Here is an 11473-nt window from a genome sequence, read left to right as displayed (position 1 = left end):
CGTACTTGATGTCGAAGTTATAGCTCGCTAACTTAGCCACCCATCGTTGCTCGCAGCAGTCCAGCTTGGGCTTCGTCATGATATGAGTCAATGGATTATTGTCCGTCCAAACAGTGAAATCATGCCCCTTCAACCAATGGCTGAACTTGTCACAGACACTCCACTTCAAGGCTAGGAATTCCAACCGATGGGCTGGGTAATTTCTCTGAGACAGAGAGAGGGACTTGCTGGCGAATGCGATTGGCCTCGCTCGGTCTTCACCCTCTTGGATCTGCGACAGGACAGCACCGATGCCATCAAGGGACGCGTCCGTTGACAGCATGAAGGGACGGCTGAAATCAGGGTGAGCCAGGACAGCCGTCTCAACCAGCGCCGTTTTCAGCTTCTGGAAAGCCTGCTCCGTTTCGGGGGTCCAGTCAGTAACCTTCAACTTCCTGCTTTGTGACCTTTGTTTGGACTGTTTCACCTTCCCTTTTCTCTTCTGGCCCGTCAACAGAGAGAAGAGAGGCTTTGCAATAGCGGAGAAGCTAGGCACAAAGTGCTGGTAATAATTGATCATCCCCAAGAAAGATCTGATTCGTTTCTGTGAGGGGGTTACACCGTCCGCTTCCATCAGGTCAGCACTTGTCATCTTTGCGATGCTCTCAACTTTGCTGGGATCAGTCAACACACCGTTGTCATTAATTATGTGGCCGAGGAATTTGACGGATTTCCGGAGAAAAAAACACTTCTTGGGGGCCAATTTCAGGTTATGACCACGCAGTCTACTGAACACCATCTCCAAGCGTTCCAGAGCTGTCCTCTCATCAGGGGCGTACACCAATAAATCATCCAGATAAACCAGTAAGCTCAGATAGTTCTGGTCTCCGAAAATGCTAGTCATCATACGCATGAAGCTCCCAGGACTATTACAGAGGCCCTGCGGGAGGCGATTATACTCATACAAGCCCATAGGTGTTGTAAAGGCAGAGTACTTTCTGTCATCCTCGTGTAGTGGCATGTTATAAAACCCTGAGGTTAGATCCATAGTACTAAACAAGGAGTTACCTCCAAGTGCAGCTAAGCAGTCGGCCTGGTGAGGGAGAGGGTGAGCATCCTTCAGGGTCCTCTTGTTCAGCCAGCGAAAGTCTGTACAGATACGGAGATCTCCGTTCTTTTTCCATACAAGAACCAACGGAGATGCATATTCACTGGTTGACTTCCTGATTATATCTTTCTCCTCCATCTCACTCAGTACTTGGCGCAACTTCTGATACTGACTGGGGGGCACTCGTCTGAATGGGAGCCGGAATGGCCTGTGATCTGAGAGGTGAATGCGATGTATGAAGCCCTTTGCCTCTCCACAATCCAGGTGATGGCGTGAGAAGATGTCCTTGTAGCGTACAACCAGGTCAGCCATCTTGCTTCTACACTGTTCAGACACGTCACAAGAGTGTATGTCGAGCCCACTCAATCCCATGTACTTCAGTTCCTCATCAACAGTGCGGGCCGCATTTTCACTGGACGGGGTTACTTGACAGCAACTGAGTAGTGGGACCTCAGCAGGTCCGGTCTCATCCATGTCCTCGAGCGCAATGCAGGAGAAGACGTCGGCCAATTTAGCATTGCGTCTTACCAAGACGGGCCTGTCGGACGAGTTGATCAGCTTCAATGGAACCCATCCGTCTCCCCACAAAGGAGTAACAACTCTGGCCACCAGAACCCCTCTTGGAGCTGAGCGACACGATGTGGGCTCTGTCATCACAGCGCTACCAGGAGACACAATAGTGGACTTGGGTAGCTTGCCCCACATCAGGTACTCCCGACCAGGCTCAAGACACACGGCTGAGTTGCACCTGACTGTGCCTATCTTGTCAGGTATGACGTCACCTCGCCAACGGTTCAGACCAGCGAGCATCGAGAGAAACTGTTCAGATTCTGGATCGCCAGCAGGACAGGGCGTAGACACAGCCTTCCAGTAGCCATCACATTGCTTATACTGCCGGAGGATATATTTAATAACATTGGTGCCTAGTATCAACTCATCATGCTGGCCTTCAACTACCAGAGTGGGAACCATAATCCTACAGCCATACACCTCCATTTCCACGTTGAAAGCTGACTCAGGCTTGACACGGCGACCACCACAGCCAACAAGCACCACATTTGAACTGAACTGGTTATGCTCTGTAGCAACTCCAACCTCTCTAAGCTTTCCCTCTGCCGTCTTACTCATTGTACAAGCCATAGACCCACTGTCTAGCATAGCATTTAGAGTCACTGTATTACCAACTGTCACAGGTGTGTAGAAAAGGCTGTCACTACCACTAATTGTATGCGTATTCTGATAAACAATATCTTCAGAGTTATCACTTGAGCTTTTGAGAGCTATATACACTGTCTCAGCACTAGATTCGTCCTCACAATGGGAGTTTACTTGGCGACCTATATTTTCTCCCTCTGAATACAGGCCACCTAGTTTCCCTGAGGCTGAGGTGCTCGGGACGACCTGGTGGGACACTCAACTTTTGTGTGACCTGGGGCTAAACAGACAAAGCACAGCCTCTCTGACATGCAGTGTGAGATGGTAGTGTGTCTACTGTCATCACAGACTCGGCAGGCCTTCTCACGGGCGCCACCCTGGTATCTTCCGCCACGAGGAGCACTGTCACGCTGCTGCACTTTCCCCATCATCTGCTCCAGACTCTCCATAATGCGAGCAAGAATCCTGTCTTCAGATTGCTGAGTGTTCTGGGCCACAGCAGTCGCGGAGGAGGGGCACGGAAGCTGGCCTAAAGCATGGTCCTGGGAAGGAATGAGGGTAGAAGGCGGACACTGTGTGTGGTACACTGGACTATGGGCAGGAGCAGGGGGGTACTGGGTGGAACACTGCTCAGACACAGACTGAATCGAAGGCTCTGGATGAGACTGCACAGTGTGGAGGGCGGTGGCATGGCTCTTCAATGGCACAGAACTACCGGTCCTGCCAGAGGCTCTCAGCTCTCTCTGATAATTATCAATCTTCAACTGTATGTCTCGTGAGCTCCACTCCTCAATAGCCTTGCATTCCAGAATACGGGATAGTCCAGAGTCCGGGCAATGCCTGACAAACATCCGTGCTACCTCTTCACCCACGTTCTCCATCCTCCTACCTTGTCTGCGAAGGCCCTCACCAGCTACATCAGCTGCTTTGTTGATCCTCAACCAGTAGTCTACAGGGTTCTCATTGGGTCTGGGTAGAGTGGCATAGAAATCTGACAACGGGAGGCATGATGACACATCACTGAAGTACTTGAGAAGGATATCATAGATGAGATCAGGGTTCTGCTTCACATCAAGTGTCTGATCGCTTCGCAAACCAACCCTCACAACATCCTTTGCCTTACCCATCAGCCTTGCCAGTATCTCCTCAGCCTGTTCATGCATTGGACATTTCTGCTTTCTCAGATAAGCTTTAGACATGTCAATCCAGTCCTGGACTGAACACTTATCAGAACTATCACCTCGGAACATTGGTGGTTCCCTGTCTGATGTTACATTCACAGTAACGCACGGAACCTCCTGTCTAACAACATTAGGATCAGTTACAGGATCTGGAGGCGATGTGCAGTTGAGGTGTGCACTGCTCATACTACTTGAGTGAACTACACCAGCTGAAATTAACTTGGTTACAATGGACTCGCCAATCTGAGCACCTAGCTGACCCATCATGTCTGAAAGGTGATGAAGAGCTTCAGTGTCATTAACACTGGGTGTGGATGTGGGAGGAGCCTCCCCTGTAAACTGTCCGACAGCAGCACAACCTGGGTCCTGACCTGACCCTGTGCCTCTACCACTGTCAGTAAACAACTGGGAACACCCCACCTCCCTACTATTGACAGCACTGTCAATGTCGATGTCACTGTCAATGTCTATGACAGCACTGTCTGCTCTGCTCTGACATGCCCCCCATGCACCCCTCCCCATAGGCAACACTGGACTGGCAAAAATCTCATCATTAAAACCTGGCCTCTGAGCCATAGTGGTACAGACTTGCGTTGTGTAATATTACTGAATGAAAAAAATAATAATAATAATAATGTTTAAAAAAAAATATAAAGTTACAGCAGGACATAAAAACCAAAACAATCAAAGCACTTTTTAAACTGATATAATCACAGACCTCAGACTGAATGACCATTTACTATAATACTCTGACCACACTTGATCTATCACACTAAGACCTGGCATCCACGCAGCATCCACGGAGATCGGCGTTCAGCTGATCTTGAGATCGACGTGTCACGGCACCAGTGTAACGATGGTCAAACAGCCAAACTTCTCTCATTTAATTCGTTTATTTGACCTGCAGAGAAGACATATAGAACACAATTCTTCTCTGGTCTGCTTGTGAATCCATTAAGCTGGCGGCCATTTTCTCGGTCCACCGTCTATGTACATTTCACATCAGGACAGTTTGTTCACAGAAAGAACACAAACTTCCCTCAAACATTACAAATAACAATTACAAACAACATGTGGAGCGACATACCTGCAGAGAAGACATATAGAACACAATTCTTCTCTGGTCTGCTTGTGAATCTGCACGTTCAAAACAACATACAATAAATGTTCTGTTTCACATCATCACAATACATCACAATACATGTAAAAACAAACAGCACAGTACTACACCAACATTTTCACCCTACATTACAAGATTCTCCATACAAACAACAAAACACGAGGAGCGTTTTACATGCGCACATACCCATTAAGCTGGCGGCCATTTTCTGACGCACCACCGCAAGTACGGCAACAAGAGAAGGACAAACGAACGTGCAGACCTGCAGTACACCCAAACTCCAAAGGGGGGCTCCAACAACAACCAGGGCTGCTCAAAGCACGGCGAAACTCATCTACATTCACCACAGCTAAACATACATTCCCAACTCTGTTACACCTGCACACTACCTGGTTACTTGAACACTACTACTGCTTGAACTTCCTGTACTGCTTCATATCTGTACTATATTGCATCCTGCCTATTGCATATTGTATGATATTGCTGCATCTCATCTCATTGTAACCTGGACAGCATTTTGCACTACTGTTCTACTGCAGTACGACTGGTCCTGCTGTAGTACAACTACCATCACTTCATCACTTTATTACCTTATTCTACTTTTTTTATTTTATTTATTACCTTACTTTTTACTTTATCCTATTATTGTTGATTTTGTATCCTGCTGCAATGCCAATGGCTAAAGAACCTGAACCTAAGAATGTTACTCTGTGGATCCGTACATTAGAAATAGTAATAAAAGCAATTTGGTTGTTAAGTCTGACGTTTAGCAATTTCCGGGTCCAAATAAAAATTCCAGTGTACCAGTGTACTAAAGCGGTAGAATGACAGTTCAATCGTTTTTTAGATTCTAATGCATTTGGATGTTCATTATTTCTTGTTGTTATTGTTAAATGGCATTCCATGAGTGCTGATCAGATTTCCTGAGCCTATTTACGAACGCAATATAACCGTGTCCTGGGTGTGCGGGGTCAGCCATGATCTTCCTGGCCCTCCCCAAAGCCCTACTTTTAAACAGGGCCTCAAGGGGGGGGCAAAGGGCAGCCAATCACCCTCTCCGCCGAGCGTATCACCCGCTGCAGCTTGGCCTTGTCCTTGGCCGCTGCAGCGAGGAACCAGATGATGATCGCAAAAAAAATATACAACGCCCCTTGTATCAGCAACCAATCACTAAAATAGATAGGTTGCATTTTTTGAAAATACGCGATCCTATTGGCTGATGCGAGAATTATAGCTAAAATAGAGCTAAACTGCGCCCTCTAGGGGTTTAATGTAAATACAGCTGTACAGTGCAATAGCGCGGGACACAACGTGATCTCGCTCAGTCCATCTGGAAACTCTGTTGGGTAAGTTCATGTTTTCTACAGGGTCTGAGATCGCATATCATTTAATAATGTACCTATGTTTTATTTGAATGTTTGATAATAAAGATAGCTGTTTTGAGTTTCCCCACTTATAGTATTTGAGTTTGGAACATATCACAAGTTAATGTGAGTTTTCTATTGTTAACATTGATGGCACTAACGTGAATGTCCGTGTGTAACATTATTTTAGAATTTAGCCTGATGATCCTGCAAGTCCCGTGTCCAGAACTGCACTGTTTTCTACAGGTAATATTATTATTTTTGTGTTATTGTACGTCTGTTGTTCTGCCAAAGTTAGTAGACCGTGTTGTGTGAGGAAGGTAGGGTTTTCCACCTGCTAGTTTGCACCACGCTCGCAGCTAAGCTAGCAGTCAGGTGGAGCACGTGTATCCCAGTTGCGCTGTTTTTCCATGCATTTGGATGTTCATGATTTCTTGTTGTTATTGTTAAATGGCATTCCATGAGTGCTGATCAGATTTCCTGAGCCTATTTACGAACGCAGCCTCGATTATCTCCGTTTTGAAATGATCTCTGGTAGCATACATGTGCTATGTATAATGTATAAACATGCAGGGATGTTAAAAGTATTTTACTCCAGGTATCTGACCACCTGTAGTGACATACTGGAAATTGTTTTTATTTCAGTGAAGTCGGTCCTACACAGATCGTCACAAAAACGTTCACTTTCACCAGACAGGTAAGACATTACCGATTTGAGTGTGTGTGTGTGTGTGTGTGTGTGTGTGTGTGTGTGTGTGTGTGTGTGTGTGTGTGTGTGTGCGTGCGTGCGTGCGTGCGTGCGTGCGTGTGCAAGTGGCGGGGGCTCTGTGTTAGAGGTGGGTAAAGGTGCGGGATTTTTAAAGAGTATAAAAAATAGGCTGTTTTGGGTGATCTGTGTATGGTCTATATATGTTTGGCAATATAATGTGCTGTATTGAAGACATTCTTAGTGGATATGGAAGCATATAGCTGACTAAATTCAAATGCTAATGCAATATGAGATTGCAATTGCATGTTCCACTTTTGCATGCATTCTTTCAGACAATATTCAAATTCAAATGCAATTCTAATGATTTGCATTTTCATTTTCATGTACCTGATGTGCACATTTGCTGTCAATATTACAATTATAATGCAAAGCCATTTGACATTTAATTTTCAAAGTCATGCGCTGCTTTGTAGCTGACAAAATTAAAAAGTTCATTCAAATGTGCAAATGATTATGCAATCCCAAAATAGCATATTCATTTGCCACTTTTGCCTGCGTTATTTGAGTCAATATTCAAATTGTAATGCAATAATGTGATACGCAATTGCATTGACATGTTCTAGGAAACACACCGCTTTACAGCTGACAAAATTCAAACTCTCTATGCAATTCAAACGCATCCCGGTACTTTGCTCTCCCGTCATGTCCACGCCCCTTTTTGGGTGATAGAAGTGGAGAAGTTTGACTGGAGGTCAATGGAAATTTCTGGTCTTTGCTACTTTAATCCGATAAAATAAGAAAACCGTAGTGCTTTTTAGATATTAGGAGCCCAAATCCGATGGCCAGTTAGGCAAACTATTATATAGTGTCGTGTGTCAATGTGTATATCATACATTCAACATTTCCATGCAAATAGACAATAACGTTGTATTCTATTCTATGTGTTGAATATTTTCTATTCAGAGACATTCCAGAACACTAAATGGTATTAACCTCTTTATTGAAATATAGTGAAATAGTATTAGCATGTTTGCACTTTCACCAAGCTGGCTTTATGAAGCTACTCTTCCAATTAATGAGACAACAGAAAATATATTTTAATAAGTAAAATGCATAGTTTAATATTATCAGTATGTATAGCATAATGATACTGCTGGCTGCTCTGTAGCATCTTTTCTAAATAGGACAGACATCAGTCTTCACATAGATACAATAGATATCTAGTCCTTCCTTAAACATTTTAACTCCAGCTTTCTGGGCAGTTCGGCCTTTTGGCACTTTATTTTGTATGATGGCAGTCACACATGGACAAGTGGCAGTCAGTGTGTGTGTATGTTAGAGACGAGTAAGAAAGATGTAGGCTAGGCCTAATTTATTGTTTATTTCTTTGTTCACAACCAGCAACAACAAATACTCTGAAATAGCAGAGAAGAACAGGCAAAGACATTTTGCTTTTATAGTGTCTCTGATTTGCATAGGAGTCATTTAGTCATACCAGGTGATGTCTATAACAACAAAATGTGGAAAAAGTGAAGTGGTCTGAATACTTTCCGAAGGCACTGTACGTATGTTATTGAGTATGTTATTGTCTCAGGGTGCCCAAACATTCTGAAATGACTTCATGCGAAGTCTCCTGTTTTCTCCAAGTTGAGTGATCACACCTGCTGTCATAACAGGGGTAGTGGTGGTCTAGTGGATAGTGAGTTGGACTTGTGATCGGAAGGTTGTGAGTTCAAATCCCGCCTGAAGCCACACCACTACTAGTGTGCCCTTGGGTAAGGCACTTAGCCCTCAGTTACTCCAGGGGGAATGTCCCTGTAATTCGTAATTGTAAGTCGCTTTGGATAAAAGCGTCTGCTAAATGGCAAAATTAAAATTAAATAACTAAATAACAAAGGCACTAAAAAACCATCTGGATCCATCGGGTCCAAGTGTCTGAATGCATGAATATACCCTCAAATACAAAAAAAGTATAGAAATTAGCATTGGAAATAAGTGTTTTTAATAATGCTTTCAGATGGTTAAAATAAATCTACTTCAACATCCTCTTGGCTAGTGCTCTCTCTCTCTCTTTCTCTCTCTCTCTCTCTCTCTCTCTCTCTCTCTCTCTCTCTCTCTCTCTCTCTCTCTCTCTCTCTATATATATATATATATATATAAACCCCTCAAAAAAGTTCGGAAATGCTTTTCTTGTTGATTATTCCTCCCCTTTAATAATACCAATTGGTATTGTATTTGCACACGGTGTCGCTAGCCACCCATAGCTTGGCTAGTTAGTCCATTATGCAACCCTCTCGCTATTCTGGCTATAGCTGCTTAAACCGCTGTGAAAGCAATGAATTGAGTCGTTTTGGAATGTAATGTTTTCTATGCACTCAATTGTGTAGGTGATTAGCTAGTTGATTGGTGCAACTTCAACGTAACGATATTAGCGGGACTTTTCATATCCACAAAATCGACCGGCCATTCATTGTTGGCTAGCTAGCAAGCTATCGTTTTTTAGATTAGAGTGAGACAACATTTGGCTTGCTGGTTAGCTACCAGATCAGTGAGAACAATGCACTAACACGATACGACAAAACGTTGCCATATCAAATGTTACACAAACATTGTACTATTTAAAATTGCAGTAGTATACAACTTGTTCTGCGAGTTAATTAGATTGATAGTTTGTCACTGTGCAATAAGAATACCTGATAGAAAAGTCTGAGGCCTTTTTTTATTACAGCTTTGATGCCCAGATGTGATGGGAAGGAACTATGCCGAACTAAGTCCCACTAGATGCTTTATGGACTATAATGATAAATGCATGTGCAGACTTTGAAGCTGGATATCTCAGTACAGTGGTTCAGGGGATATCAACATTCAAATATCCATGACTTCTTCAACTTGTTTCAGATTTCAATGTATGACACAGCATTTTAAAGCTTACAATCTACCCTTTCATAATCTGGAATAAAATTAACCATGACTTTTTAACCATGCCCTGTCACATATCATATGTATTTATTATAGTCTACTAGACACACCAACATTTAAGACCACATATATGGCCACATACACATCGACACAGTTTGTCACAGCACCTTTATTGACCAAGACATCACAGATAACGGTGGGCTTATTGTATTTTGCCCCAAATTCCTGACTTGTGAATCAGTCGATACAGCCGCCATACCATGACCTGACCAGCAGATGTCACTATGGAGCTGCTGTATCGACTGCATCGGTAGAACGCAATTTTCCCTTTTTCCGTTCGATTTTGAGATGAGGTGCTCTTTTGCCTCCTAAACATGTTTTCTTTCATATTAGTGACAATAAAACGTCGACAAAAACACATTTGGTTGTTTATTTTACTTGATTGTGGTGCTTGTGTCCGTAAAATCCTCATAAATTCGCCAAAAGTTAGTACTTTAAGCACAGCTTTACCGAAACGGCTGCTGTCTGAAATATGGCAACCCTGGGCTCGTTGGATAGATCTGTTTCTCTCGGTAAAAAATATACAACGCCCCTTGTATCAGCAACCAATCACTAAAATAGATAGGTTGCATTTTTTGAAAATACGCGATCCTATTGGCTGATGCGAGAATTATAGCTAAAATAGAGCTAAACTGCGCCCTCTAGGGGTTTAATGTAAATACAGCTGTACAGTGCAATAGCGCGGGACACAACGTGATCTCGCTCAGACCATCTGGAAACTCTGTTGGGTAAGGTCATGTTTTCTACAGGGTCTGAGATCGCATATCATTTAAGCGATTATTAATGTACCTATGTTTTATTTGAATGTTTGATGATAAAGATAGCTGTTTTGAGTTCCCCCACTTATAGTATTTGAGTTTGGAACATATCACAAGTTTGGTAATGTGAGTTTTCTATTGTTAACATTGATGGCACTAACGTGAATGTCCGTGTGTAACATCATTTTAGAATTTAGCCTGGTGATCCTGCAAGTCCCGTGTCCAGAACTGCACTGTTTTCTACAGGTAATATTATTATTTTTGTGTTATTGTACGTCTGTTGTTCTGCCAAAGTTAGTAGACCGTGTTGTGTGAGGAAGGTAGGGTTTTCCACCTGCTAGTTTGCACCACGCTCGCAGCTAAGCTAGCAGTCAGGTGGAGCACGTGTATCCCAGTTGCGCTGTTTTTCCATGCATTTGGATGTTCATGATTTCTTGTTGTTATTGTTAAATGGCATTCCATGAGTGCTGATCAGATTTCCTGAGCCTATTTACGAACGCAGCCTCGATTATCTCCGTTTTGAAATGATCTCTGGTAGCATAAATGTGCTATGTATAATGTATAAACATGCAGGGATGTTCAAAGTATTTTACTCCAGGTATCTGACCACCTGTAGTGACATACTGGAAATTGTTTTTATTTCAGTGAAGTCGGTCCTACACAGATCGTCACAAAAACGTTCACTTTCACCAGCCTGACAGGTAAGACATTACCGATTTGTGTGTGTGTGTGTGTGTGTGTGTGTGTGTGTGTGTGTGTGTGTGTGTGTGTGTGCGCATGCGTGTGTGTGCAAGTGGCGGGGGCTCTGTGTTAGAGGTGGGTAAAGGTGCGGGATTTTTAAAGAGTATAAAAAATAGGCTGTTTTGGGTGATCTGTGTATGGTCTATATATGTTTGGCAATATATTATGTGCTGTATTGAAGACATTCTTAGTGGATATGGAAGCATATAGCTGACTTAACTAAAATGCTAATGCAATATGAGATTGCAATTGCATGTTCCACTTTTGCATGCATTCTTTCAGACAATATTCAAATTCAAATGCAATTCTAATGATTTTCATTTTCATGTACCTGATGTGCACATTCGCTGTCAATATTACAATTATAATGCAAAGCCAT

This window comes from Nansenia antarctica (assembly GCF_963989245.1).
Source record: "Nansenia antarctica genome assembly, chromosome: 17".
Classification (NCBI taxonomy): domain Eukaryota; kingdom Metazoa; phylum Chordata; class Actinopteri; order Argentiniformes; family Microstomatidae; genus Nansenia; species Nansenia antarctica.
The sequence above is the reverse complement of the archived record's forward strand: the minus strand, read 5'-3'. Positions refer to the sequence as shown.